This window comes from Scyliorhinus torazame, chromosome 10 (genome assembly GCF_047496885.1).
Source record: "Scyliorhinus torazame isolate Kashiwa2021f chromosome 10, sScyTor2.1, whole genome shotgun sequence".
Lineage (NCBI taxonomy): Eukaryota > Metazoa > Chordata > Chondrichthyes > Carcharhiniformes > Scyliorhinidae > Scyliorhinus > Scyliorhinus torazame.
The window spans coordinates 165,836,590-165,864,453 of NC_092716.1; the positions used below are offsets into that span (position 1 = coordinate 165,836,590).

Below are 27,864 nucleotides of genomic sequence, written 5' to 3' on the forward strand. Positions count from 1 at the left end.
TTCACTAGCTGAGCTTCAGACCACATGTGCTTTGCTTTCTCCCTCTTCAATATCGCCCAAATTTGTCCCTTCCTTGCCTCACTGCTGCTGCTAAAACCCCTATCCACGCCTTTTTTTTAACCTCCAGATGAGACTATTTCAGTGCACTCCTGGCAGGTCTCCCGTGGTCTATTCAGTGGCAATGTCACTACCCTAGAAATCCAGAGGTCTAAACCGATACTCTGGGAACAGGGGTTCAAATCTCACCATGGCCATGGCAGCTGATGGTGTAGCCAGTTAAAATGGCTAACTACCGATTTAGAATGGCTAACCCCGATTTAAAATGGCGAACAGCAAAGGCTGATGGGAAAATCAGCCAACAGGACTAAAACAAGCAGCTACAGGTAGACTGTGTATTCACCTCTGGGAAGGCCAGACAAGATCGATACCTGTAGCCATCAGCACAACAAAACACCAGCCATCTGAATACTAATGAGCAATCCCCGGGAACAATGTGCAACAATTTAGACACACAAAGCCAACCCAGACTCTTCGGTGCCAACAGAAGCCTACACAAAGGGAGGTGAACGACCACCTCCAGACCGCCCATCGATCAAGGAATCGCTCCAGCATTGGAGAATATCGAACCAAGTGATTGGGACAAAGTCCAATCACTTGGAACCAGGTACAGGGTCTGCCCCGAAAGGCGGGAAGCCCCTGGGGACTATAAGAATAGAGTCCAAGTTCAAATCGACCCTTCTGCCACCCTTCCGCACCCTTCTGCTAGCCTTCTGCACTCTTCAACAGCCGCTCAAATTGTAAGTCTTACTTCAATGTTCGCTACGAGATGGGCGCTCCTAGCTATCAATCTGTACCAGCTTCGAATCCCGCAGGCTCAGAATACGAACAAAAGGCCATTTGTTTCCCTGACCTGGTGGGCCATTTCCAAGTTAAGTATTGGCCTGTTAGTTGTAGAAAGTAGATTAGACGCAGAATTTATGCATAAGTATTGATTACTGTATATAATAAATGTGCGTTGATTTAACTCTTACTAAGCGGTGTGTTGGATTATTGATCATTACTCGGACTTGAACCACGTGGCGGTATCAGAAAGATACCTGGCGACTCAAGAGCAAAGGTGATAGAACAGAGCAATTAAACTAAGGCTAAAGTTAGCAACAACAATGGCATTTAAATTCAATAAATTTCAAAAAAAAAAAAAAATCTGGAATGAAAGCTAGTAAATCCCACCTGGTTCACAAATGTGAGATATGCTCTCCTTGCTTGGTTTGGCTGATATGTGACTCCAGGCCTGTAGCAATGTGGTTGACTCTTCAGGCAATTAGGGCTGGGTAGTTCTACGATGCTCATGAAAGAATTCAAACAAATTTTAGGTCTTCACACATTACCTACGTTGACTCCCAGTTAAGTAACCTCTCATTGTTAAAATTCAGTATTTGTTTTCAAAATACTTCATGGTCTTGTCCCTTCCTATCACTGAAATATTTTCCAGTCAACAACCTTCCAGAATATATACACCTCTAATACTGGCCTCTTGAGCATCCATGATGTCAATCATTCCACTACTGGTGGCTGTGTTTTCAGCTGCCAAGATCCTGGAAAAGCTCTGGAAAACCCTCAAATTTTGCTGTATGACATTCCGGGGAAGTGCTCCGGGGTAGTTTATTAAAAATTAAAGGCACAATTTAAACACAAGTTACTTTTGAAGAGGCAATCAGAGGCTTTGGTTTTGCAATTCCCTTGAAAAGCTAGCATTCCAGTTCTGCAGCACCCCCTCAATATTGTACTGAACTGTCAACCTAGATTATGTGCTCCAGTGCTACTGTCGGGCTTGAACCCTTGAACTTTGATTCAGATAATGATGTTTCCACTGAGCCAAACTAACACTTTAAAAAAAAAATTTAGAGTGCCCAATCATTTTTTTTCCAATTAAGGTGAAACCCATGCAGACACGGGGAGAATGTGCAAACTTCACACAGACAATGACCCGGGGCCGGGATCGAACCCGAGTCCTCAGCGCAGTAGGTGAAGAGGTGAAGTTTCACAGAGTGGGTGTGAAGTGGCTGAAAGGTCTGCCATCACTGATGGAGAAATGAAGGCAAATACACAAAAAATTGGAATTTAGGAAAGGAGCTTGGAGAGGATTTAAGGATGGAGGAAATACAGAGATGAAAGAGGAGAAAGCAGGGGCTTCCGGTGGCAGCATATAGGAGAAGGTCACGCATAAGGTAGCTCCTGCCAGAGTCCTTGATTTTGATTCCTTTTAGCCAAGTTCCCATGGAAATTGGATGACAAACCCCACCCACCTAATTGTATTTTAAAAAATATATATTTTAATTCTTTTTTTTCACATTTTCTCTCAGATTTACACCCATCAACAATAAACATTAATTAGCAACAAATATGTCAATCCCCATAACAATAACAACGATCCCATCCTCCCACCAACCCCCAAACATTAGCCCGCATGTTTACAGAAACAAATGACAAAGAGGAATCAGGAATTACCCATAGTCACCCTTAATACACACAGCCCCCCTCCCCCCCCCCCCCCCCCCCCACCCACCCCATCTAATGTTCGTTGTTATCCAATTCTTGAAAGTACACAATGTATAATGCCCATGACTTGTACAACCCCTCCGTCCTTCCATTCAGTTCAAACTTGACCTTCTCAAGAGTTCCAACAGGTTCCCCTGCCACACCAGGGCACAGGGTGGAGAGGCTGCTCTCCATCCCAACAGGATCCGCCTTTGGGCGATCAACGAGGTGAAGGCTACGATATCCGCCTCCGCACCCGTTTCCGACCCTGGCTGGTCAGACATCCCGAATATGGCCATCCCGGGACCCGGGTCCAGTTTCACATGCACCACCTTGGAAATTACCCTAAAATCCTCCTTCCAGTAAGCCTCTAGCTTTGGACAGGATCAAAACATATGAACGTGATTAGCGGGGGGCCCCCCGCAACGCTCACACACATCTTCTACTCCTTCAAAGAATCGGTTCATCCTCGCCCTCGTGAGGTGTGCTCTGTATGCCACCTTCAGCTGTATCAGCCCCAACCTCGCGCACGAGGAGGAGGCATTTACTCTCCGGAGCACCTCACACCAGACCCTGACCTCTATGACCTCTCCCAACTCTTCCTCCCACTTTGCTTTGATCCCTTCCAGTGGTGCCTTATCCTCTTCCAAAATAGCTCCGTACACCGGCGACACTACCCCCTTCTCCAGTCCCCTTGTCGTCAGCACCTCCTCCAGCAATGTGGAGGCCGGTTCCTCCGGGAAGCTCTGTATCTCCTTTCTGGCAAAATCTCGCACCTGCTTGTACCTAAACTTTTCTCCCTGCTCCAGCCCATACTTTGCTTCCAGCTCCTTCAATCCTGCAAACCGACCCCTAAGAAACAAATCTTTTAGCATCCTAATCCCCTTCTCTTCCCATTTCCAGAAATTTCCATCCCACCTCCCTGGCTCAAATCTGTGAACCTAATTGTATTTGATGAAAAGATGTCGAAAGCTGTGAAAAAAATGTTGGAAAGAAGGGTACGAGTAGTAGTCCTTCGTCAGAGGCAGAGTTGGTGTGAAGCTCAGTGAGAGGAAAGATGATGGAGCTGACCTTGATGGGTGGGACCGCGTTCATCACAGTAGTAACCCTGGGCAGCACGGTGGCGCAGTGGTTAGCATTGCCGCCTCACGGCGCCGAGGTCCAAGGTTCGATCCTGGCTCTGGGTCACTGTCCTTGTGGAGTTTGCACATTCTCCCCGTGTTTGCGTGGGTATCGCCCCCACAACCCAAAAGATATGCAGGGTGGGTGGATTGGCCACACTAAATTGCTCCTTAATTGGAAAAAATGAATTGGGTACTCTAAATTTTTTTTTTAAAAGAAGGAAAAAAATCGCAGTAGAAACTCTGACTGATGTGATGGCACTCTAGTTCGAGAGACAAATCGTTAAGCACTTTGGTATGGGCGGCACGCTGCCGGAGTGGTTAGCACTGTTGCTTCACAGCGCCAGGGACCCGGGTTCAATTCCCAGCTTGGGTCACTGTCTGTGCAGATTCTGCACGTTCTCCCCGTGTCTGCGTGGGTTTCCTCCGGGTGCTCCGGTTTCTTCCCACAAGTCCCAAAAGATGTGCTGTTAGGTGAATTGGACATTCTGAATTCTCCAACAGGCGCCGGAGTGTAGCTACTAGGGGCTTTTCACAATAACTTCATTGCAGTGTTAATGTAAGCCTACATGTGACACTAACAAAGATTATTATATTATAAATGCAAGGAAGAGAGATGATGAAAACCCTCAAAAATTCTGTTGAGGACGCGTTGGGCTGGACAAGAGAGAGAGATTGGGAAGGACTTCAGAGGCGGTGAGAGAGCATAGAGAGGTACTGAAGGAGGCTGAGGGGACATTATCGTGGCATAGCGACCAAATAGCCTCACTGGAAGCCAAGATGCTGGTGGTGGTGGAGAGGAATAATGCCCCAAGGGTGAAAGTTGAGGACCTGGAGAACAGGTCGAGGAAGCAGAACCCGAGGGTCGGGGGTACCAGAAGGGGTGGAGGGCCCCAGGCCAATCAAGTATTTTGCCCAGATGATTGCAAAGTTGTTTGGAGGGAGGGGGGTGGTGCGGGGGTGGGGGGGGGGGGGGGTGCGATGTTGAACAGATGTCCCTTCCTGAGTTGGATAGGGCCCACCGGACGCTGTGGCTGATACCACGGGCAAATGAGCTGGTATGGACAGTGATAGCTTGTTTCCACAGTTACCAGACAAGGGCACGGGTCCTGAAATGGGCTAAATAAAACTGGGATGTGAGGCAGGAAGAAATCAGCATCTGAATTTATCAAGATGTCGGGGTAGAGTTAGCAAAGAGAGGTGCGGCCTGTAATAGGGCGAAATCGGCGCTGTATAAAAGCAGAGTCCGTTTTGGTGTGTACCTGGCGAGATAGAGAGTCACTCTAATTCAAGGGATCATTTTTTGAGACGGCGGAGGCTTTCATCAAAACACAAGGATTGGACTGAATTGAGACAGTTTGAATGGAACTTTGATGTGGATGGATGGATCGAGATTGTTTGGGGATGTTTTAAAATTTTGCATATAAATTTGGTTGCCTGGAGTTTATTGTTCTGTATTGGAGAGTACATGTTGGAGGAGTGATGGGGAGAGGGGCAAAGAAGTTAATGATAAAGGCAGCAATGTGGATAATATATGGCCCAAGGTGGAAGTTTGAGAACTGTAACAGCTTTGGTTTTGATCATATATTTTGTTGCAGTGGGGAAGGGCGGGAGAGTTTCTGTCTTTTCTTTGTTCTTTTGGTGTGGGCCCTGACGGGGGTTACCTCACTAACAGTTAGGTGGGGGGGGGGGGGCTGCTGTGGCCCGTTGGGCCTGTTTGCATAGGTTTCGATGTGTCTAGAGGGTTTTTTGGTTGGGGGAGGATGGTAAGGAGGGAGCATTATTTGTTGGGAGCTGGCAGGTTTTTGAGCTAGAGTGGGGGGGGGGGGGGTGGGGGTGGGGGAGAGGAGATTGTTAACGATGACTGGAGGTTTTTCTTTATCTCACCTTTATAGGTGGGGCTGGTGGCCATCTCGGGTGGGCCTTGGTTCCAGGAACTTAGAAGAAGGAGGGGATAATTCTTTGTGGAGGAAATGGTTGACTTGAGAGTGAGTGGGGGTTGGAATGTGAGAGACCCCCGATCAGAAGAGTTACTTGGAATGTTAGAGGTTTGGGGAGTCCCGGTGAAACAATTGAGAGTTTTTGCTCATTTGAAGAATTTAAGGGACGATGTGGTGCTTCTGCAGGAGATCCACCTGCGGGTGAGGGGGCAGACGAGGTTGCAAAAGACTGGCTGAGCCAGGTGTTTCTCTCAGGCTTTGATAGCGCGGCCCAGTGGCAATCTTAATTAACAAAAGGGTCCGTTTTCTTGCTGGAGTGATTGTGGCGGATCAGGGAGGTAGGTTGTGATAGTGACTAGGACGCTGGACAGTGGTGCTAGTGAATGTGAGTGCCCCAAACTGGGACAATGTAACATTCCAGACGTGGACATGCACCTGGAAGGATTCTGGAAGGAGACCTGAACCTGAAACTGGATCGGTCTAAGCTGAAGTTGTTGGCCCCTTCGCCAAATGGCAAAGGTGTTGCTGGCATTTATGGAGGAGGGGGGAAGATCCATGGCGGCTTAAGGGGGGTAAGGAATGTTCTTTTTTTTCTCCCCAGTACATAAAGTATATTCGAGGTCTCTTCTATCTGGGGTGGAGAAAGCTGAGTACTCGGCAACAGTCATCTCAGACCATGCTCCACATCCAGTAGATTTGGTAGTAGAAGTAGGCTTAGTTCAGCGTCTAGCATGGAAGATGGATGTGAGGTTATTGGCGGATTTGGGGTTCTGTGTATGGATATCGAGGGTGATGGACATGTACGTGGGGTTTAATGGGAATGGGCCCGTCTCATCCTTGGTTCTATGGGAGGCCCTGAAAGCAGCGATTAGAGGGGAGATCATATCGTGCAAAGCGTGTATAAATAGGGAGGATGGGGAGGAATGCCAAAAGTTGGTAGATGACATCTTGGAAGTGGACCGTAGGCACTCGGATGACCCAACCCAGAAATTCTGGCAAGCAGGGAGAAGCTGCAGATGCAGGTTGACCTGTTATCTATGGATAAGGCAGTCCACCAGTTGCGCTCAAGCAGTGTTACATATGAGTATGGGAAGAAGGTCAGTCATCTCTTGGCTTGCCAGCTGAGGTAGCATGCAGCTTCCCGAGAGATTATCCAGAGAGAGACTCGGGCGGCAGGCTGGTGTCCACTCCAGACAAAGGTTTTTTAAAAATATTTGCGTTCTGTTATTACAATTTTACACATAAAACAAAACAAAAAGAATAGCAGAAGGACCCCCCCCTCACTCTACCAACCAACGCCCATATGACTCAAAGAATAAACCCCCCCACCCCCCATCCCTACCCCCTCCCAAACTCCCTTCCCCATAGCAGCTGACAGTGACCAACTCTTTAAAGTGAAGAATAAACTGACCCCATCTCTTATGGAACCCCTCAACGTGAACTTAACCTTCTCAAGATGCAGAAACTTCATCAGGTCCCCCAGCCACACTGAGGCACAGGGCGGGGAAGATGACCTCCAACCGAACAGGACCCGCCTGGAAGCAATAAGTGAGGCGAAGGCTAAAACACCTGCCCCGCCCCCATCAGCAGCTCCAGCAGATCCGACATCCCAAACATGGCCCCCTGGTGCTGAAGAACGAACCCCAAGATTTCCCCAACTTCGGGCAGGCAAGAAAATATGTACATGGTTGGCTGGGTCTCTCCCACACCGCTCGCAAGTGGCCTCCATCCCCTCAAACAACCGGCTCATCCTCGACCTCGTCAGGTGTGTCCTGTGCACCACCTTTAATTGTATTAACTCCGGTCTGGCGCATGAAGTTGAGACATTCACCCTCCGCAACACCTCACACCCTGATCCCTCCTCCAGCACCACCCTCAGCTCCTCCTTCCCTCCAATGACACCATATCCTCCTCCAGAATCCTCCTATAAATCGCTGAGATGACCTCCCCATCACCGACAACACCCGTTCTGGCAAAGTTAAAGGTGCGTTTGAAATGTTTTATAAGAACCTTTATAAGTCGGAGCCGCTGGGTGGGAGGTCAGTTATGTTGGAGTTTCTGGAGGATGTAGAGTTTTCCAATGTGGGGGAGGAAGAACCTCCAGGGTCGCAGGAGCTGTTGGGCACAGAGAGGTCCTGGCAGCAGTAGGGCGGATGCAGTCAGCTAAAGCCCTGGGACCAGATGGGTTTCCGGTGCAGTTTTGCAAAAGTTTGCTGGCCAACTGGTGCTGATATGGGCGGCACTGTGGCATAGTGGTTAGCACTCCTGCCTCATGGCGCCGAGGACCTGGGTTTGATCCTGGCCCTGGGTCACTGTCCATGTGGAGTTTGCACGTTCTCCCCGAGTCTGGGTGGGTCTCACTCTCACAATACAAAACATGTGCAGGGTAAGTGGATTGGCAACGATAAATTGCCCCTTATTGGAAAAATGTAATTTTTTAAAAAACTCGTGCTGTTATGAGTGGGGATGGTCGAAGACTCGGTAAAGCGGGATTCCTTGCCTGAGATGCTGATGCAAGCATCAAATTCATTTATATTAAAAAAGGATAAAGACTCATGGAATGTGGGTCATACCGACCTATTTTTCTACTTAATGCAGATGGCAAGATACTGGCCAAGGTGTCAGCACTGAGGTTGGAGCCGGAAGATCAGACGGATTTTTATAAAGGCTGGCAATTGTTATCTAATGTGCAGCGATTGTTAAATGTGGTGCTTTTCCTGTTGGAGGAGCACGGTCCAAATGTAGTCGTCGCACTGGATGCCGAAAGGCATTCGATAGGGTAGAATGGGGTTTCTTTTTGCGGTCTTGGAGAGGTTTGGGTTGGAGCCCAAGTTTGTGTCCTGGGTGTGACTGTTGTACAAGGCCACCCAGCTAATGTCCACACCACTAACTTGAGCTTGGGGTACTTCCAATTAAACAGGGGAATGAGGCAGGGGTGCCATATGACCCCTCCTGTTTGCATTGGCGATAGACCCTTTGGCCATCACCTTGAGGATTTCAAGTAAGTGGAGAGGAATAGTGAGGGGTGGGGTGCAGCAGAGTGTCCCTGCACTCTGGCGATCTTTTACTTTATTTGATGGACCCAGTCCCCACCATGGGTAACAGAATGGAACTGCTGAGGCGCTTTGGCTCTTCTTCAGGATACAAGCTAAACACCTCGGTAAACTCCCCTAGTTCCAGCTTTAGGTATCTGGGGGACCAAGTGGCCTGGGATTGGGCCCGCCTCTGTGAACTCAATTATACTAACCTGGTATATAGGGTCAATCTGCAAAGCTGGGATAATCTTCCCCTATCCTTGTCAGGTAGGATCCAATCAATTTAAGATGAACATTTTCATAGAATCCCATCAGTGCAGAAAGAGGCCATTTAGCACATTGAGTTTGCACCGATTCTTCATAAGAACACCCTACCTAGGCCCAACCCCCCACCATGTAACCCAACCCTAGGGGGCAATTGAGCAAGGCCTATCCACCTAACCTGCACATCTTTGGACTGTGGGAGGAAACCGGAGCACCCGGAGGAAACCCACGCAGGCACAAGGAGAATGTGCAAACTCCACAGAGTCACCCAAGGTCCGAATCAAACCCAGGACCCTGGTGCTGAGAGGCAGCAGTGCTAACCACTGTGCCACTGCCGCCCTAAATGAGTGGGGTGGGAGGGGAAGGGGTTGGAGAGAATACGTTATCTGTTCCTGGAGAGGCGGTTTGCTAGTCTAGAGGAATTTATAAAGAATATTTTAATTCAGATTTTCAACATTTTTACACCACACAAACCCAACCCCAACCCCCCCCCCCCCCCCACCTCGAACTACAACCCCCCCTTACACCTTGATGGCAAACAGATCCCCCAAATTCAAGAGAAACAAACCCCATCTCTGGTGGAATCCCTCATCTGCCCCTCTCCGAGCCAAGTTCACCTTCTCCAAATCTAAATACAGGAACTCCATTAGATCCCCCAGCCATGCCAAAGCACAGAGGGGAGAAACCGACCTCCACCCCATTAGAATCCGCCTGCGAGGAATCCACGAGGTGAAGGCTGAAATATCCATCCCCGCACCCGTCTGCAGCGCTGGCAGGCCTGACACCCCGAATATGGCCTCCAGGGGTCCAGGCTCCAAGACCACGTGTAGAACCTTAGACATGCTGCTGAAAAACAACCCACAAAATTTCTCCAACTTCGGCTGGACCAGAACATATGGACATGGTTGGCTGGGCCTCTCCCACACCGCCCTCCGGTATCTCCGCCCTCCCCTCAAACATCCGGCTCATCCTTGCCTTCGTTAAGTGAGCCCTGTACACCACTTTTAATTGAACTAACCCTAGCCTCGTGTACGAGGTCGAAACGTTAACCTTCCGCAGCACTTTGCACCATAATCCTTCCGCCAATACCATCCCCAACTCTTCCCACTTGACCGTAATACCTTCCATGGACTCGTTGTCTTCCTCCATAATCCTACCGTAGATCGCCAAAATGACCCCACTCTCCCTGCCAACAGCAGTTCCTCCAACAACGAGGAGGACGGTGCCACCGAAGTGTTCGGGAAGACCTTGTGAAATTCTGCACCTGCATATACCTGAAGCTCTCTTCATGCTGAAGCCCATACTTCATCCCCAACTCCCCCAAGCTTGCAAATCTCCCTCCAAAAACAGATCTTTCATCTCTTTAACCCCTCTCTCCTCCCATCCCTGGAACCTCGTATCCATCCTCCCTTGATCAAGCCCATCATTCCCTCTTATCGGCATCACCCTTGAACCTGCCCTCAACTTGAAGTAACCTTGACCCTTTACAAGAACACGCCTCCATCCACTCCCACAAAGCCTCTGTCTCCCTACTCCAGCTCCGCACCTTCGCCGCATTCACCGCCCAGTAATACTGTGACATGTTTGGAAGGGCCAAACCCCCCCCGACTGCCACCCCTTTTGCAGCACCGCCTTCCTTATACTGGCGACCTTCCCTACCCACACAAATGACGAGGCCAGCCTGTTGTCATGTGAGAGTACCTTTCAGAAATGGGTGTTTATAAATGGGTGTGTATAAATATCTGTAGTGAGGGTACCTTTAAGAATGTGTTTATTACTGCAGTGATGTCAGAGAGTGGGTGGAGCTGGGCTATCTGTCAGCTTTTTACTTTCGCTTTAGGCTTTTCGCTGCAGGGTGGGGTTGGTTTCATGTTAGTTTTGGAGAAGCTGAAATCACAGCAGGATGTGTATGAATCTCTGCAAGCTTATGCATGTTCATTTGGGGGTTCCAAAGGGATAACTGCTCTCAATAGTGAATTTAAACCTGATCTTTGTGTTAAAAGGGTCTTTTGTCTTCTGAATGTTCTTTGGGAATTTACTAAGGATTACTTAGTGTTGTATTCTTTGGGGGTTGTACTTGAATTGATGGTTGCTAAGATGTTCATGTTTTAAAAAAAGGTTAACTTGAGTTTATAGAATAAAGATCGTTTTGCTTTAAAAAATACTTTGCGATTTCTGCTGTACCACACCTGTAGAGTGGGCCATGTGCTCCCCATACCACAATCTATTAAAAGTTGTGGGTCAGGTGAACTCCATGATACACTTTGGGGTTCTCTAAACCCTGGCCCATAACAAATTGGGGGCTCGTCCGGGATAAAAATGTATCTATTGGATTGGCTAAGTGAACTTAAATACAGTGAGGGGTGAGCATATTGTGGTTGCTTTTCAGGTGTGGTATTTCAGTTTAAGTGAGGAGTGTGTTGTGGACAATGGCTCTTTCAGAGGCTCTGAAGTTTTTTGGGGTGGAGACGGTCACACGCAGTACTTTACGGACAGAGACTAAAAGCAGACTGTTAGATTTGGCAAAAACATTGCAGTTAACATTATCTGACAAAATGCGAAAAGATGAGGTAATTATGGCGGTGGCTAAGCATTTAAAGTTGCCTGAGATACAGTCTGACTCATTGGAAATGGCAAAAATTCAGTTACAGATCATGCAACGTGAACATGAGAAAGAATTAAAGCAGCTTGAATACGAAAGAGAGAGAGAGGGAAAAAAAAGAGAGAGAGGGGAAAAAGAAAGAGGGAGAGAGGAAAAAGAGAGAGGAAAAAGAAAGAGAGAGAGAGGAAAAAGAAAGAGAGAGAGAAAGAGATAGGACAAAGAAAAGGAAAGAGGAGAAAGGAGAAAAGAAAGAATTGCCAGAGCAGAACAAAAAGAAAGAGAAAGGGAGATACAGACCATGGAAAAAGATAAAGAGAGAGAGTTTGAACTTCAGAAAATGGCCATGAAACATGACAATCAGTTAAAATTGGCAGACGTAAAGGGAAACATACAGTTGAATGATAGTGATGAGGATAGTGAGAAAGAGCGTCATAGTCGAAGGCTTGGTGGGGATCTATTTAAATATGTCCAAGCATTGCCAAGGTTTGACGAGAAGGAGGTAGACGCCTTTTTCATTTCATTTGAGAAGGTAGCTAAACAAATGAAATGGCCACAGGACACGTGGGTATTACTGATTCAAACAAAGCTGGTAAGAAGGCTAGTGAAGTGTTTGCATCACTACTGGAGGAGGTATCTGGGACGTATGAGGAGGTGAAAAAAATCAATCTTGGGTGCATATGAACTAGTGCCTGAAGCTTACAGACAAAGGTTTAGAAATTTAAGGAAAGAATTTGGTCAAACATACATGGGGTTTGAAAGGATCAAACAGAGTAATTTTGATAGGTAGATAAGGGCTTTGAAAATAGACCAAACGTATGAAGCTCTCAGAGAAATTATGCTTTTGGCGGAGTTTAAAAATTCAATTCCTGATGTAGTGAGAACTCATGTGGAAGAACAGAGGGTTAAAACTGCGAGGTTAGCAGCAGAAATGACAGATGATTATGAATTAGTTCATAAATCAAAGTTTGGTTTCCGACATCAGTTTCAGCCTGTGAGGGATAGAAACTGGGTACATGAGAAATACTCAAGTGGTAAAGGCAAAGGTGATCTGATGGGAGATAATCAGGAGAGTGTACCCCAGATTAAAAAAGAAATCCAGGAGGGTGGAAAAGAAATGAAAAATTTCAAATGATTTCACTGTAATAAACTAGGCCATGTAAAGTCAGTGTTGGTGGTTGAAGAAAAGCACTGGGAAGGCTGATGTGGTAAAACAGGATAAGACAGTGGGGTTTGTTAAAATGGTGAAGGAAAGTCCAAGTGAAGCGAAGGAGGTGCAAAATATTGTACAACCTGATCAAGAGGTGAGTGATAAGAAGGTGCCAGATCTCTTTAAAGAATTTACTTGTGTGGGTAAAGTTTACTCATGTGTATCAGGATGAGCAGGTAAAGAAGTCACAATTTTAAGAGATATGGGAGCTAGTTAATCTTTAATGGTAAGAGATGAGGAGTTATGTAGTTGGTGAAGAATATTGTCAGAAAAGGTGGTAATATGTGGAATTCAGGGTGAGAGGAGTAGTGTTCCATTATATAAGGTATGGTTGGAAAGTCCAGTTAAGAGTGGTGAAGTGGTAGTAGGAGTAATAGAGAAACTATCTTGTCCAGGAATACAGTTTACCTTGGGTAATGATATGGTTGGATCGCAGGTGGGAGTGATGCCTACTGTGGTCGATAAGCCAGTGGAAAATCGGACAACTGAAGTGTTGAAGGACGAATATCCTGGGATTTTTCCGGATTGTGTAGTAACAAGGTCGGAAAGTCACAGGTTAAGACAAGAGGAGAAATCAAAGAGTGAAGATAAAGTCAGATAAAGTCAGAAACGATTTTTGATCAGATGGTTGAAAAAGAACAAGAACAGGTGGAGGATGAGGCGGATATTTTTAGTTCAGGAAAATTGGCGGAGTTACAACAGAAAGATGTAGATGGATGTATCAGAAAGCATACACAGAAGAGGAATCTGCGTGTACATCAGAGTGTTATTACCATAAAAGTGATGTCTTGATGAGAAAATGGAGACCTTTACATATGCAGGCGGATGCATAGTGGGCAGAAGTTCATCAAGTAGTATTGCCGGTAGGGTATAGAAAGGAGGTGTTGTGAATTGCACAAGAGGTACCAGTGGGAGGTCATTTGGGAATAAGGAAAACTCAAGCTAAAATACAAATCTAAAATTTTTTTATTGGCCTGGACTACATAAAGATGTGGTTACATTTTGTCAATCATGTCACACATGTCAAGTGATTGGGAAACCTCAAGCAGTGATAAAACCAGCACCCTTAATACCCATTCCAGCATTTGAGGAACCTTTTACAAGGGTCCTAATTGATTGCGTAGGACCGCTTCCTAAAACAAAAAGTGGGAATCAATGTCTTTTGACTATAATGGATGTGTCTACTAGGTTTCCAGAGGCAATTCCAGTACGTAATATTACAGGTAAAAAGATTGTGGAGGAGTTACTTAAATTCTTTACTAAATATGGACTACCCACAGAAATACAATTGGATCAAGGATCAAATTTTACCTCCAGGTTATTCCAGGAAGTTATGGATAGCTTAGGAATAAAACAATTTAAATCAACTGCGTACCATCCAGAATCGCAGGGAGCGTGAGAAAGGTGGCATCAGACATTAAAGACAGTGTTGAGGGCTTATTGTCACGATTATCCAGAGGATTGGGATAAAGGAATTCCATTCGTACTGTTTGCAATTAGGGATGCACCTAATGAGTCAACCAAATTCAGTCCTTTTGAACTAATTTTTGGTCATGAGGTAAGAGGGCCACTTAAATTGATTCAGGGAAAATTGGTGAGTGAGAAATCAGAACTTACATTATTGGATTGTGTATCAAATTTTAGGGAACAATTAAATAGAGCAGGTGAATTAGCTAGACAACATTTAAAAATTGCACAAAATGTGATGAAACGGGTAGCGGACAAGAAATCCAAAGTTTGTAGTTTTGCCAGTGGAGATAAAGTTTTCGTGTTGTTACCAGTGGTAGGTGAACCTTTAAAAGAAAGGTTTTGTGGACCTTATCAGATGGAAAGGAAATTAAGTGAGGTGAATTATGTGGTAAAAACGCCAGATAGAAGGAAAACTCACCGAGGGAAACTCACCGAGTGTGTCATGTGAATATGCTTTAAAGGTACTTTGAAAGGGAAGGAGAGAAAAAGGAGGAGGTTTTAATGATTCTAACTCTAAAGTGACAAACCAAATCCAGATGACTGTGAATTTGACATACCTCAAATTAAATTGGAAAATGAGAATGTTCTTAAAAATTGGGATAAATTGTTGAGTTACCTTCCAGAGGAAAAATGGACTGACCTGAAAGAGTTATTGATATATGGGCAAGCTTGTAGAGATAAATTGGGAAGTACAAAAATGGCTATACATGATGTAGATGTGGGAAATGCTGTTCCAACCAAATAACATCCATACAGACTTAACCCTTTAAAATTGGCACAGGTTAACAAAGAGATTGAGAGTATGCTTAAAAATGGCATAATTGAAGTGGGTTGCAGCCAATGGAGCTCACCCATAGTGATGGTACCTAAACCAGACGGTACCCAACGGTTGTGTGTGGACTGTAGAAAGGTTAATGCGGTTACAAGAACGGACTCTTATCCTATCCCATGTTTGGAGGATTGCATTGAGAAAGTGGGACAATCAGCTTTTATTTCCAAACTGGATTTACTTAAAGGTTACTGGCAGGTACCTTTATCCGAAAGGGCGAAGGAGATTTCAGCTTTTGTGACTCCAGATGGTATATACCAATTCAAAGTTATGCCATTTGGCATGAAAAACGCCCCAGCCACATTTCAACAGTTAACTAACAAAGTTGTTTGAGGATTACCCAATTGTGCGGTATACATTGACGATCTGGTAATTTTCAGCCAGACATGGAAAGGACATTTAAAACTTCTGATGGAGTTATTCGATTGACTTCAGGAGGCAGGTTTGGTGATAAACCTAGCCAAAAGTGAATTTGGAAAAGCCCAAGTCACTTTCCTTGGCCATACAATCGGACAGGATCGAATGGTCACAAGGGATGTGAAGACAACAGTTATCGAGGAGTTTCCGATACCCTCATCACAAAGGGAAATAATGCGATTTTTTTGGCATGAGTGGATTTGATCGAATATTTGTGCAAAATCTTTGTAGCGTGATTGCTCCACTGGTGGACTTGCTGAAGAAACGTCAAAAATTTCAGTGGACAACAGAGTTTCAACAGGCATTTGACTGCCTGAAAGCTATGATAACCAATGTTCCTGTGTTGGAGAATTACAAGGATCTCTGTGATCAGATTGAACTGAAGTATCTGACTATAAAGAGAACTGACTATAAAGAGAAATGCCGAGGCAGAGAGAAATGGACGGATCGTGCAGAAACCTTCTTGTTCAAAGAGACTCAATCGAGAGGGATTCCAGGTGGACGAAGAAGAACAATACCTATTATTATACCTTTTTTACGTGTGTTGTTTTTTTGAAACGAAAATGTATATTTACTGTGTGCATTTCTGAAAGGATGGTGAAAAGGTGAAAAATGAAACCATCTTGAAGTTGATGGTTTATTTTATTTTTCTTGGGAGAAGGTGTCATGTGAGAGTACCTTTAAGAAATAGGTGTTTATAAATGGGTGTGTGTATAAATATCTGTAATGAGAGTACCTTTAAGAAATGGGTGTTTATTACTGCAGTGATGTCAGAGAGTGGGTGGAGCTGGGCTGTCTGTCAGCTTTTTACTTTCACTTTAGGCTTTTTGCTGCAGGATGGGTTTGTTTCATGTTAGTTTGGGAGAAGCTGAAATCACAGCAGGATGTGTATGAATGTCTGCAAGCTTATGAATGTTCATTTGGGGGTTTTGAAAGGGATAACTGCTCTCAATAGTGAATTTAAACCTGATCTTTGTGTTAAAAGGGTCTTTTGTCTTCTGAATGTTGCTTGGGAATTTACTAAGGATTACTTAGGATTTCATAGAATTTACAGTACAGAAGGAGGCCATTCGGCCCATCGAGTCTGCACCGGCTCTTGGAAAGAGCACCCTACCCAAGGTCCACACCTCCACCCTATCCCCATAACCCAGTAACCCCACCCAACACTAAGGGCAATTTTGGACACCAAGGGCAATTATGGACACTAAGGGCAATTTTGGACACTAAGGGCAATTTCATCATGGCCAATCCACCTAACCTGCACATCTTTGGACTGTGGGAGGAAACCGGAGCACCCGGAGGAAACCCACGCAGACAATGGGAGGATGTGCAGACTCCGCACAGACAGTGACCCAAGCCGAAATCGAACCTGGGACCCTGGAGCTGTGAAGCAATTGTGCTATCCACAATGCTACCGTGCTGCCCTCAGTGTTGTATTCTTTGGGGGTTGTATTTGAATTGATGGTTGCTAAGATGTTCACTGTATGTTTTAAAAAGGTTAACTTGAGTTCATAAAATAAACACTGTTTTGCTTTAAAAAATACTTTTCCATTTCTGCTGTACCACACCTGTAGAGTGGGCCGTGTGCTCCCCATACCACAATCTATTAAAAGTTGTGGGTCAGGTGAACTCCATGATACACTTTGGAGTTCTCTAAACCCTGGCCCATAACACTGTCCACTCCTCGAAAGAACAACTTTGGCAAAAAGACCGGCAGACACTGGAACAGAAACAGGAATTGTGGCAAAATGTTCATTCTTACTGCCTGCTCCCGACCTGCCAGCGACAAGGGGAGACCTGCTTTCGCCCTCCTCACCAGGCTCGTGAAATTAAGCTTACAAAGTCGTGCCCAGTCCCGCGCCACCTGCACCCCCAAATACCTAAAATGAGTTGTCGCTGCCCAGAATAACAACCCTTTCACCCACACCCCTGTACTTGGAGAAGACACCACAAAATATTCACTCTTCCCTAAATTTAACTGATACCCCGAAAATGCCCCAAATTTCATGAGTAACCCCATTATGTCCCTCAGTGGGGCAGCACGGTAGCATTGTGGATAGCAGAATTGCTTCACAGCTCCAGGGTCCCAGGTTAGATTCCGGCTTGGGTCACTGTCTGTGCGGAGTCTGCACATCCTCCCTCCTGGAATGTGGGAGGAAACCGGAGCACCCGGAGGAAACCCACGCAGACACGGGGAGGATGTGCAGACTCCGCACAGACAGTGACCCAAGCCGGAATCGAAGCTGGGACCCTGGTGCTGTGAAGCAATTGTGCTATCCACAATGCTACCGTGCTGCCCCTAATAGTGAGGTGGATGCCTGCCCCATCGTCTCTGGCAATCCTCCCCTTACCATCACATCCTCAAACATTTCTACCATCAGGGGTGCCAACCTATCCTTGAATTTTTTATAAAATTCCACCGGGAACCCATCCAACCCTGGTGCCTTACTATCTATAGGGACTGCATCTTCCCTATCGCTGCCTGCACTTCCTCCAACCCCATAGGTTCCTCCAGTCCCGTCTTTTCCTCCTCCCCCACCGTTGGACACTCCAGTCACTCTCGAAGCTCCCTCATCTCCAACTGATCCTCCAGCGGCTCTGACAAGCCCTTATAAAAGTTCTCAAACACGGGACTTCCGGTGGCGGCTATGAGGGAGTAGGTCGCACATTTGGTGGCTCCCGTTTCGGTCGGACTTTTGGAACTTTTCCCCCGACTTTTTTGCGCTTTTGAGCGCGGAACTGGAAAGCAATAGTACTTAAGCACAGGACCCATACAGAATTGTATGGACCTAAGAAGCCGGAGGGACCGTAAACAGCAGAAGAAGTGGTCGAGTAAGGGCACAGTGGAGGCTGTGAGAGAGACCAGCATGGCTGGTGTTCAGAGCAAGGTGTCGACAGCCCAGCCCACAATGGAGCAGCTGCTGCAGACTAGGCAGGTTAGCTTTTTGGCTCTGAAGCGTGACAACTTGGAGCTGCTACAGAAGTCGATTGACCGGATGGAAAAAAGGCTGGATGATCAGGCTGAGAAGCTCCAGCAGTTGAAGAAGTAAGTGGAGGAGCAGGCTGGCTTTCAAACGGTGGCGGATGTGGAGATTCGGAGGTTGAGGGACCAGCAAAAAGTGCTTCTGGAAAGGCTGGAGGACCTGGACAACAGATCTCGTCAGCAGAACGGGAGAATCGTGGGCCTCCCGGAGGGGGCAGAGGGGCTGGATGCTGCCGTGTATGTGGAGGGTATGTTTCAGAAGTTGCTGGGGAACGAGGTGTTCCCGCGCCTGCCGGTGGTGGACAGGGCACACACAGTGTAGGTGAGGCAGCCGCGACAAGGGGGTCCCCCATGAGCGATGGTGGTACGGTTTCACAGGTACCTGGACAAGGAACGGGTGCTGCAATGGGCAAAGAGCACACAAAGTTGTACTTGGGACAATACCACCCTGCGTGTTTACCAAGATTTAAGCGCTGAGGTGGCCAGGAGGAGGGGAGGCTACAGGCAGGTGAAGGAGATACTGTATAAAAACAAGGTGAAATTCGGGCTGCTTTTTCGGGCATGACTGTGGGTTATGTATGAGGGTCAGCACCACTATTTTGTGGAAGCCGAAGAGGCGATGGACTTCATTAAGAAGCAAGGGCTGGCCCTGAGCTGAGGACATTTGGATTTTTAAGTATATGTGGTGTCTCTCCCGTTTTGAAAATTGCCTGCATGTTTGGGTCCGTTTTTGTTGTTCTTTTTTTCGACCTTTTTAGGGTGTTGGAAGGTGGTAGGGGTGTGTTTTTTTGCGTGGTTTACCTGAATGTTTCCTTTTTGGGCTCTTTGATTAGTTGGAGTTTGGCTGGTTGGAAAATATTAAAGAAAACAGTTAAAAGGGTTGGGTTAAGATGGATGCTTCAGGTGAACTTTTTGCAATCGTTTTCTGTGTCTGTATGGGAAGGACTGAGAGTGCCTGTTATTTCTTATCTCTTTTTTTTCCTTGTTTAACTTGAATTGTGCTATTGTGGGGTGTGTTTATGACTTGTATAGAGTGTTTGCTTAAGTAGGGCTGATCTGAGGAAGTGGTATGGATGGGTCGGGGGAGGGGTGACTGGGATCAATGGATGGGAGACGCGCTGACGGCGAGGCTGGGAGCCCCAGGCTAGCTGAGTGGGGCTAGTCAATGGTAGCCGAGGTGGGGGGTGTGCATATAGTTAGATTAGAGCAGGGGTTAGGTAATAGGATGGTGTTGCTAGCAGGGGGGGGGGGGAATTGTTCTGCTGACGTGGATGGAAACTGGGCATGGCAACAGTGAGGAGGTCATGGGTGGAGCCGGTCAGGAGGCGGGTCAGGTGAAGCGCGACACATGGCTGGGGGGCTGGCCAAGGAAAGGGGATGGCTGATCGGCAAAGGGGGGGGGGCAAAGTGCCAACCCAACCAGGCTGATCACCTGGAATGGTAGAGGGTTAAACGGGCCAGTGAAGAGGGCGCGTGTGTTTGTGCATCTGCGAGTTCTGAAGGCGGACATCGTCATGCTGCAGGAGACGCACCTGAAAGTGGAAGACCAGGTTAGGTTGAGGAAGGGCTGGGTCAGTCAGGTCTTTCATTCGGGGCTTGGTTCTAAGATGAGGGGGGCTGCGATCCTGATTAATAAAAGGGTACAATTTGAGGCGCAGGGCACAGTCGTGGATGGGGGTGGCAGGTTCGTTATGGTGAGGGGTAAGCTCGAAGGAGTGAGAATAGCCCTGGTTAGTGTGTATGCCCCTAATTGGGATGATGTGGATTTTATTAGGAGGATGCTGGGGAAGGTCCCCGACTTGGACTCGCGTCAGCTGATCACGGGCGGGGACTTTAATACAGTCCTGGACCCGAGCCTGGACCGGTCATGCTCAAGAACGGGCAGGTTGCCAGCGATGGCAAAGGAACTGAGAGGGTTCATGGAGCAAACAGGAGGAGCAGATCCGTGGAGATTTAGCCAGCCGAACGCGAGGGAGTTCTCGTACTACTCTCACGTCCACAAGGTGTATTCCCGAATCGACTACTTTGTTGTGAGTAGGGACCTGCTGGCCGGAATGGTGGGGGCAGAATATTTGGCAATTGCCATATTGGACCATGCTCCGCACTGGGTAGACCTGCAGTTTTGTAAGGACAGCTTTCAGCGCCCACCATGGAGGCTGGAAGTTGGATTACTTGCGGACGAGGCGGTGTGCGAGAGGCTGAGGAAATGCATAGAGAATTACCTGCAGGTGAACGAAACTGGAGAAGTCTCGGCAGCGGTGCTCTGGGGGGCGCTGGAGGCAGTGGTGAGAGGGGAGCTGATTTCAATCCGGGCGTACAGGGACAGGACAGCAGGGCAGAGAGGGACCGACTGATTAAGGAAATTCTACGGACGGACAGGAATTACGCGGAATCGCCGTGGCCAGAGTTACTCAGGAAACAACAGAGGCTGCAGGCCGAATTTGGGGTGCTGACTACAGGCAAGGCTGTAGAGCAGCTTAGAAAGGTAAAAGGCGCAATTTATGAGCATGGGGAGAAGGCCAGTAGAATGCTTGCGCAACAACTAAGGAAGAGGGAAGCGGCTAGGGAAATAGGGAGGATAGTGGATGGGGAGGGTAATCTAGTGGGTGACCCGGCAGGGCTGAACAAGGTCTTTAGGGACTTTTATAGGAAGCTGTACACTTCGGAACCAGGGGACCGGGGGGGAATGAGGAGATTCCTGGACGGACTGACCTTCCCAAAGGTGGGGAGGGGATTGGTGGACGGACTGGTGGCCCTGGTCAGGATCGAAGAGGTATTGGGGGGCCTGAAGGTCATGCAGTCGGTTAAAGCCCCGGGGCCAGACGGGTATCCGGTGGAGTTTGTTATGGGCGAGGCGTTTTCAGAACCCCAAAATGTATCATGGAGTTCAACCAACCTCCCCATTAATGTATTTGTTGCTTTTCCGAGCACACGGCTTGTTCTCCAGGAGTGATAGAGCAATTATGGACAAATGGTTTTTATTTTTTTTTAATAAATATTTTATTGAAAATTTTTAGTCAACCAACACAGTACATTGTGCATCCTTTACACAATATTATAACAACACAAATAACAATGACCTATTTTATAAACAAACAAAAAAAATGAATAAATAATAAATAACAAAAATGAAAACTAACCCTAATTGGCAACTGCCTTATCACAAGTAACACTCTCCAAAAATATAATTTAACAGTCCAATATATAATTATCTGTAGCAACGACCTATACATATTATACAGTATATATTAACAACCCTGAGAGTCCTTCTGGTTCCTCCTCCCCCCCCCCCCCCCCAATCCTGGGCTGCTGCTGCTGCCTTTTTTCCATTCCATCTATCTTTCTGCGAGGTATTCGACGAACGGTTGCCACCGCCTGGTGAACCCTTGAGCCGACCCCCTTAGAACGAACTTAATCCGCTCTAGCTTTATAAACCCTGCCATGTCATTTATCCAGGTCTCCACCCCCGGGGGCTTGGCTTCTTTCCACATTAACAATATCCTGCGCCGGGCTACTAGGGACGCAAAGGCCAAAACATCGGCCTCTCTCGCCTCCTGCACTCCCGGCTCTTGTGCAACCCCAAATATAGCCAACCCCCAGCTTGGTTCGACCCGGACCCCCACTACTTTTGAAAGCACCTTTGTCACCCCCATCCAAAACCCCTGTAGTGCCGGGCATGACCAAAACATATGGGTATGATTCGCTGGGCTTCTCGAGCACCTCGCACACCTCTCCTCCACCCCAAAAAATTTACTGAGCCGTGCTCCAGTCATATGCGCCCTGTGTAATACCTTAAACTGAATCAGGCTTAGCCTGGCACACGAGGACGACGAGTTTACCCTGCTTAGGGCATCTGCCCACAGCCCCTCCTCGATCTCCTCCCCCAGCTCTTCTTCCCATTTCCCTTTTAGTTCATCTACCTTAGTCTCCCCTTCGTCCCTCATTTCCCTATATATATCTGACACCTTACCATCCCCCACCCATGTCTTTGAGATCACTTTGTCCTGCACCTCTTGTGTCGGGAGCTGCGGGAATTCCCTCACCTGTTGCCTCGCAAAAGCCCTCAGTTGCATATACCTGAATGCATTCCCTTGGGGCAACCCATATTTCTCGGTCAGCGCTCCCAGACTCGCGAACTTCCCATCCACAAACAGATCTTTCAGTTGCGTTATTCCTGCTCTTTGCCACATTCCATATCCCCGATCCATTCCCCCCGGGGCAAACCTATGGTTGTTTCTTATCGGGGACCCCCCCCAAGGCTCCAGTTTTTCCCCTATGCCGTCTCCACTGTCCCCAAATCTTCAGTGTAGCCACCACCACCGGGCTTGTGGTGTAGTTCCTCGGTGAGAACGGCAATGGGGCTATCACCATAGCCTGTAGGCTAGTCCCCCTACAGGACGCCTTCTCCAATCTCTTCCACGCCGCTCCCTCCTCCTCTCCCATTCACTTACTCACCATTGAAATATTAGCGGCCCAATAATACTCACTTAGGCTCGGTAGTGCCAGCACCCCCCTATCCCTGCTACGCTGTAAGAATCCCTTCCTCACTCTCGGGGTCTTCCCGGCCCACACAAAACCCATGATGCTCTTTTCAATCCTTTTAAAAAAAGCCTTCGTGATCACCACCGGGAGGCACTGAAACACAAAGAGGAATCTCGGGAGGACCACCATCTTAACCGCCTGCACCCTCCCTGCCAGTGACAGGGATACCATATCCCATCTCTTGAAATCCTCCTCCATTTGTTCCACCAACCGCGTTAAATTTAACCTATGCAATGTGCCCCAATTCTTGGCTATCTGGATCCCCAGGTAACGAAAGTCCCTTGTTACCTTCCTCAACGGTAGGTCCTCTATTTCTCTACTCTGCTCCCCTGGATGCACCACAAACAACTCACTTTTCCCCATGTTCAATTTATACCCTGAAAAATCCCCAAACTCCCCAAGTATCCCCATTATTTCTGGCATCCCCTCCGCCGGGTCTGCCACGTATATTAGCAAATCGTCCGCATACAAAGATACCCGGTGTTCTTCTCCTCCTCTAAGTACTCTCCTCCACTTCTTGGAACCCCTCAACGCTATCGCCAGGGGCTCAATCGCCAGTGCAAACAATAATGGGGACAGAGGGCATCCCTGCCTTGTCCCTCTATGGAGCCGAAAATATGCAGATCCCCGTCCATTCGTGACCACGCTCGCCATCGGGGCCCTATACAACAGCTGCACCCATCTAACATACCCCTCTCCAAAACCAAATCTCCTCAACACCTCCCACAAATAATCCCACTCCACTCTATCAAATGCTTTCTCGGCATCCATCGCCACTACTATCTATGTTTCCCCCTCTGGTGGGGCCATCATCATTACCCCTAACAGCCTCCGTATATTCGTGTTCAGCTGTCTCCCCTTCACAAACCCAGTTTGGTCCTCGTGGACCACCCCCGGGACACATTCCTCTATTCTCATTGCCATTACCTTGGCCAGGATCTTGGCATCTACATTTAGGAGGGAAATAGGTCTATAGGACCCGCATTGTAGCGGGTCCTTTTCCTTCTTTAAGAGAAGCGATATCGTTGCTTCAGACATAGTCGGGGGCAGTTGTCCCCTTTCCTTTGCCTCATTAAAGGTCCTCGTCAATACCGGGGCGAGCAAGTCCACATATTTTCTATAGAATTCGACTGGGAATCCATCCGGTCCCGGGGCCTTTCCCGCCTGCATGCTCCTAATTCCTTTCACCACTTCTTCTACCTCGATCTGTGCTCCCAGTCCCACCCTTTCCTGCTCTTCCACCTTGGGAAATTCCAGCCGATCCAAGAAGCCCATCATTCTCTCCCTCCCATCCGGGGGTTGAGCTTCATATAATTTTTTATAAAATGTCTTGAACACTCCATTCACTCTCTCCGCTCCCCGCTCCATCTCTCCTTCCTCATCCCTCACTCCCCCTATTTCCCTCGCTGCTCCCCTTTTCCTCAATTGGTGTGCCAGCAACCTGCTCATATTCGTACTGTACACCCTGTGCCTTCCTCCATTGTGCCTCTGCAGTGCCCGTAGTCAGCAAGTCAAATTCTACATGTAGCCTTTGCCTTTCCCTGTACAGTCCCTCCTCCGGTGCTTCCGCATATTGTCTGTCCACCCTCAAAAGTTCTTGCAGCAACCGCTCCCGTTCCTTACTCTCCTGCTTCCTTTTATGTGCCCTTATTGATATCAGCTCCCCTCTAACCACCGCCTTCAACGCCTCCCAGACCACTCCCACCTGGACCTCCCCATTATCATTGAGTTCCAAGTACTTTTCAATGCACCCCCTCACTCTTAGACACACACCCTCATCTGCCATTAGTCCCATGTCCATTCTCCAGGGTGGGCACCCTCCTGTTTCCTCCCCTATCTCCAAGTCTACCCAGTGTGAAGCATGATCCGAAATGGCTATAGCCGTATACTCCGTTCCCCTCACCTTCGGGATCAACGCCCTTCCCAGCACAAAAAAGTCTATTCGCGAGTAGACTTTATGGACATAGGAGAAAAACGAGAACTCCTTACTCCTAGGTCTGCTAAATCTCCACGGGGGGCTACACCTCCCATCTGCTCCATAAAATCTTTAAGTACCTTGGCTGCTGCCGGCCTCCTTCCAGTCCTGGACTTCGACCTATCCAGCCCTGGTTCCAACACCGTATTAAAATCTCCCCCCATTATCAGCTTTCCCATCTCTAGGTCCGGAATGCGTCCTAGCATCCGCCTCATAAAATTGGCATCATCCCAGTTCGGGGCATATACGTTTACCAAAACCACCGTCTCCCCCTGTAGTTTGCCACTCACCATCACGTATCTGCCCCCGTTATCCGCCACTATAGTCTTTGCCTCGAACATTACCCGCTTCCCCACTAATATAGCCACCCCCCTGTTTTTCGCATCTAGCCCCGAATGGAACACCTGCCCCACCCATCCTTTGCGTAGCCTAACCTGGTCTATCAGTTTCAGGTGCGTTTCCTGTAACATAACCACACCTGCCTTAAGTTTCTTAAGGTGTGCGAGTACCCGTGCCCTCTTTATCGGCCCGTTCAGCCCTCTCACGTTCCACGTGATCAGCCGGGTTGGGGGGCTTCCAACCCCCCCTCCTTGTCGATTAGTCATCCCCTTTTTCCAGCTCCTCACCCGGTTCCCACGCAGCTGTATCTCCCCCAGGCGGTGCCCCCCCGCCCATCCCCTCCCATACCAGCTCCCCCCTCTCCCCAGCAGCAGCAACCCAGTAATTCCCCCCTCCCAACCCCCCCCGCTAGATCCCCCGCTAGCGTAATTACTCCCCCCATGTTGCTCCCAGAAGTCAGCAAACTCTGGCCGACCTCGGCTTCCTCCCGTGACCTCGGCTCGCACCGTGCGACGCCCCCTCCTTCCTGCTTCTCTATTCCCGCCATGATTATCATAGCGCGGGAACCTTCTCCCTTGGCCCCGCCCCAATGGCCATCGCCCCATCTCCTCCACCTCCCCTCCTCCCCCCATCACCACCTGTGGAAGAGAGAAAAGTTACCACATCGCAGGATTAGTACATAAAACTCCTCTTTCCCCCCTTTTTAACCCCCCTCTTCGCCCCCCACATTCGCCCCACCACTTTGTTCAAACGTTCTTTTTAATAGCCCGCTCATTCCAGTTTTTCTTCCACAATAAAAGTCCACGCTTCATCCGCCGTCTCAAAGTAGTGGTGCCTCCCTCGATATGTGACCCACAGTCTTGCCGGTTGCAGCATTCCAAATTTTATCTTCTTTTTATGAAGCACCGCCTTGGCCCGATTAAAGCTCGCCCTCCTTCTCGCCACCTCCGCACTCCAGTCTTGATAAACGCGGATCACCGCGTTCTCCCATTTACTGCTCCGAGTTTTCTTTGCCCATCTAAGGACCATTTCTCTATCCTTAAAACGGAGGAATCTCACCACTATGGCTCTGGGAATTTCTCCTGCTCTCGGTCCTCGCGCCATCACACGGTATGCTCCCTCCACCTCCAACGGACCCGCCGGGGCCTCCGCTCCCATTAACGAGTGCAGCATCGTGCTCACATATGCCCCGACGTCCGCTCCCTCCGCACCTTCAGGAAGACCAAGAATCCTCAGGTTGTTCCTCCTTGCGTTGTTCTCCAGTGACTCCAACCTTTCCACACATCGTTTCTGATGTGCCTCATGCGTCTCCATCTTCACCACCAGGCCCTGTATGTCGTCCTCATTCTCGGCTGCCTTTGCCTTCACGACCCTAAGCTCCCGCTCCTGGGTCTTTTGTTCCTCCTTTAGCCCTTCGATCGCCTGTAGTATCGGGGCCAACAGCTCTTTCTTCATTTCCTTTTTGAGCTCTTCCACACAGCATTTCAAGAACTCTTGTTGTTCAGGGCTCCATGTTAAACTGCCACCTTCCGACGCCATCTTGGTTTTTGCTTGCCTTCCTTGCCGCTGTTCTAAAGGATCCACTGCAATCCGGCCACTTTCTCCTCCTTTTTTCATCCGTATCCAGGGGGGATTCCCTTCTGGTTTACCGCACAGTGTTTTTAGCCGTCAAAATTGCCGTTGGGGCTCCTATCAAGAGCCCAAAAGTCCGTTTCACCGGGAGCTGCCGAAACGTGCGACTCAGCTGGTCATCGCCGCACCCGGAAGTGACAAATGGTTTTTAAACACAAAACAATGTTAATTCCATGAACTCAACTTAACCCTTTTAAATAAACATTGGATCTCTTTCCACCCCCTTACTTCAAAGATAACCCAGCAAATATTACAACACTAAATAATCCTTTCAACATCCAAGAGAGACTTAACACCTTTAAACAGAAACACATCAGGTTCAAGGCATTACTTTTATGAGTTTAAATCACCCAAATGATCCAGAGATAGTCTTTCATGGCAGAGATCACAGCAGATCCAGCTCACTGCAAACACAGACACCCGCAGCTCTTTTCAAACTGAAACTAAAGCCACACTCTGACATCACTGCATTTCTTAAAGGTACATTGCTTAAACATCCATTTCTTAAAGGCACTCTCACATGACAAGTTTTACAAAGAAATTGCCGGGATAGCGGGGCCGGTGCTGATCAGGGTCTTTAACGAGGCAAGAGACAGAGGGAGTTTACCCCCGAAGATGTCGCAGGCCACCATCTCACTTATTCTGAAACGGGATAAGGACCCGGAGGCTTGTGGGTCATACAGACCGATCTCTTTGATCAACGTAGATGCCAAGTTACTGGCCAAGATCTTGGCAACCAGAATTGAGGACTGTGTACCGGATGTAATTGGGGAGGACCAAACCGGGTTTGTAAAGCGGAGGCAGCTGGTGGCCAACCTAAGAAGGCTGCTTAACGTGATTATGATGCCCCCGGAGAGTAGGGAGGTAGAGATAGTGGTAGCCATGGATGCTGAAAAGGCTTTTGACCGGGTCGAGTGGGATTATCTGTGGGAGGTACTAGGACGGTTCGGGTTCGGGGCAGGGTTCATCG

At 48.0% G+C, this 27,864-nt stretch overlaps 1 protein-coding gene across 7 annotated transcripts in view; it reads left to right on the forward strand.

Annotated features, from left to right (window-relative positions):
• Positions 1–27,864, forward strand: part of pidd1 (p53-induced death domain protein 1) — a 173,229-nt gene that overhangs the window by 13,739 nt on the left and 131,626 nt on the right. The gene's annotated exons all lie outside the window — the stretch shown is intronic.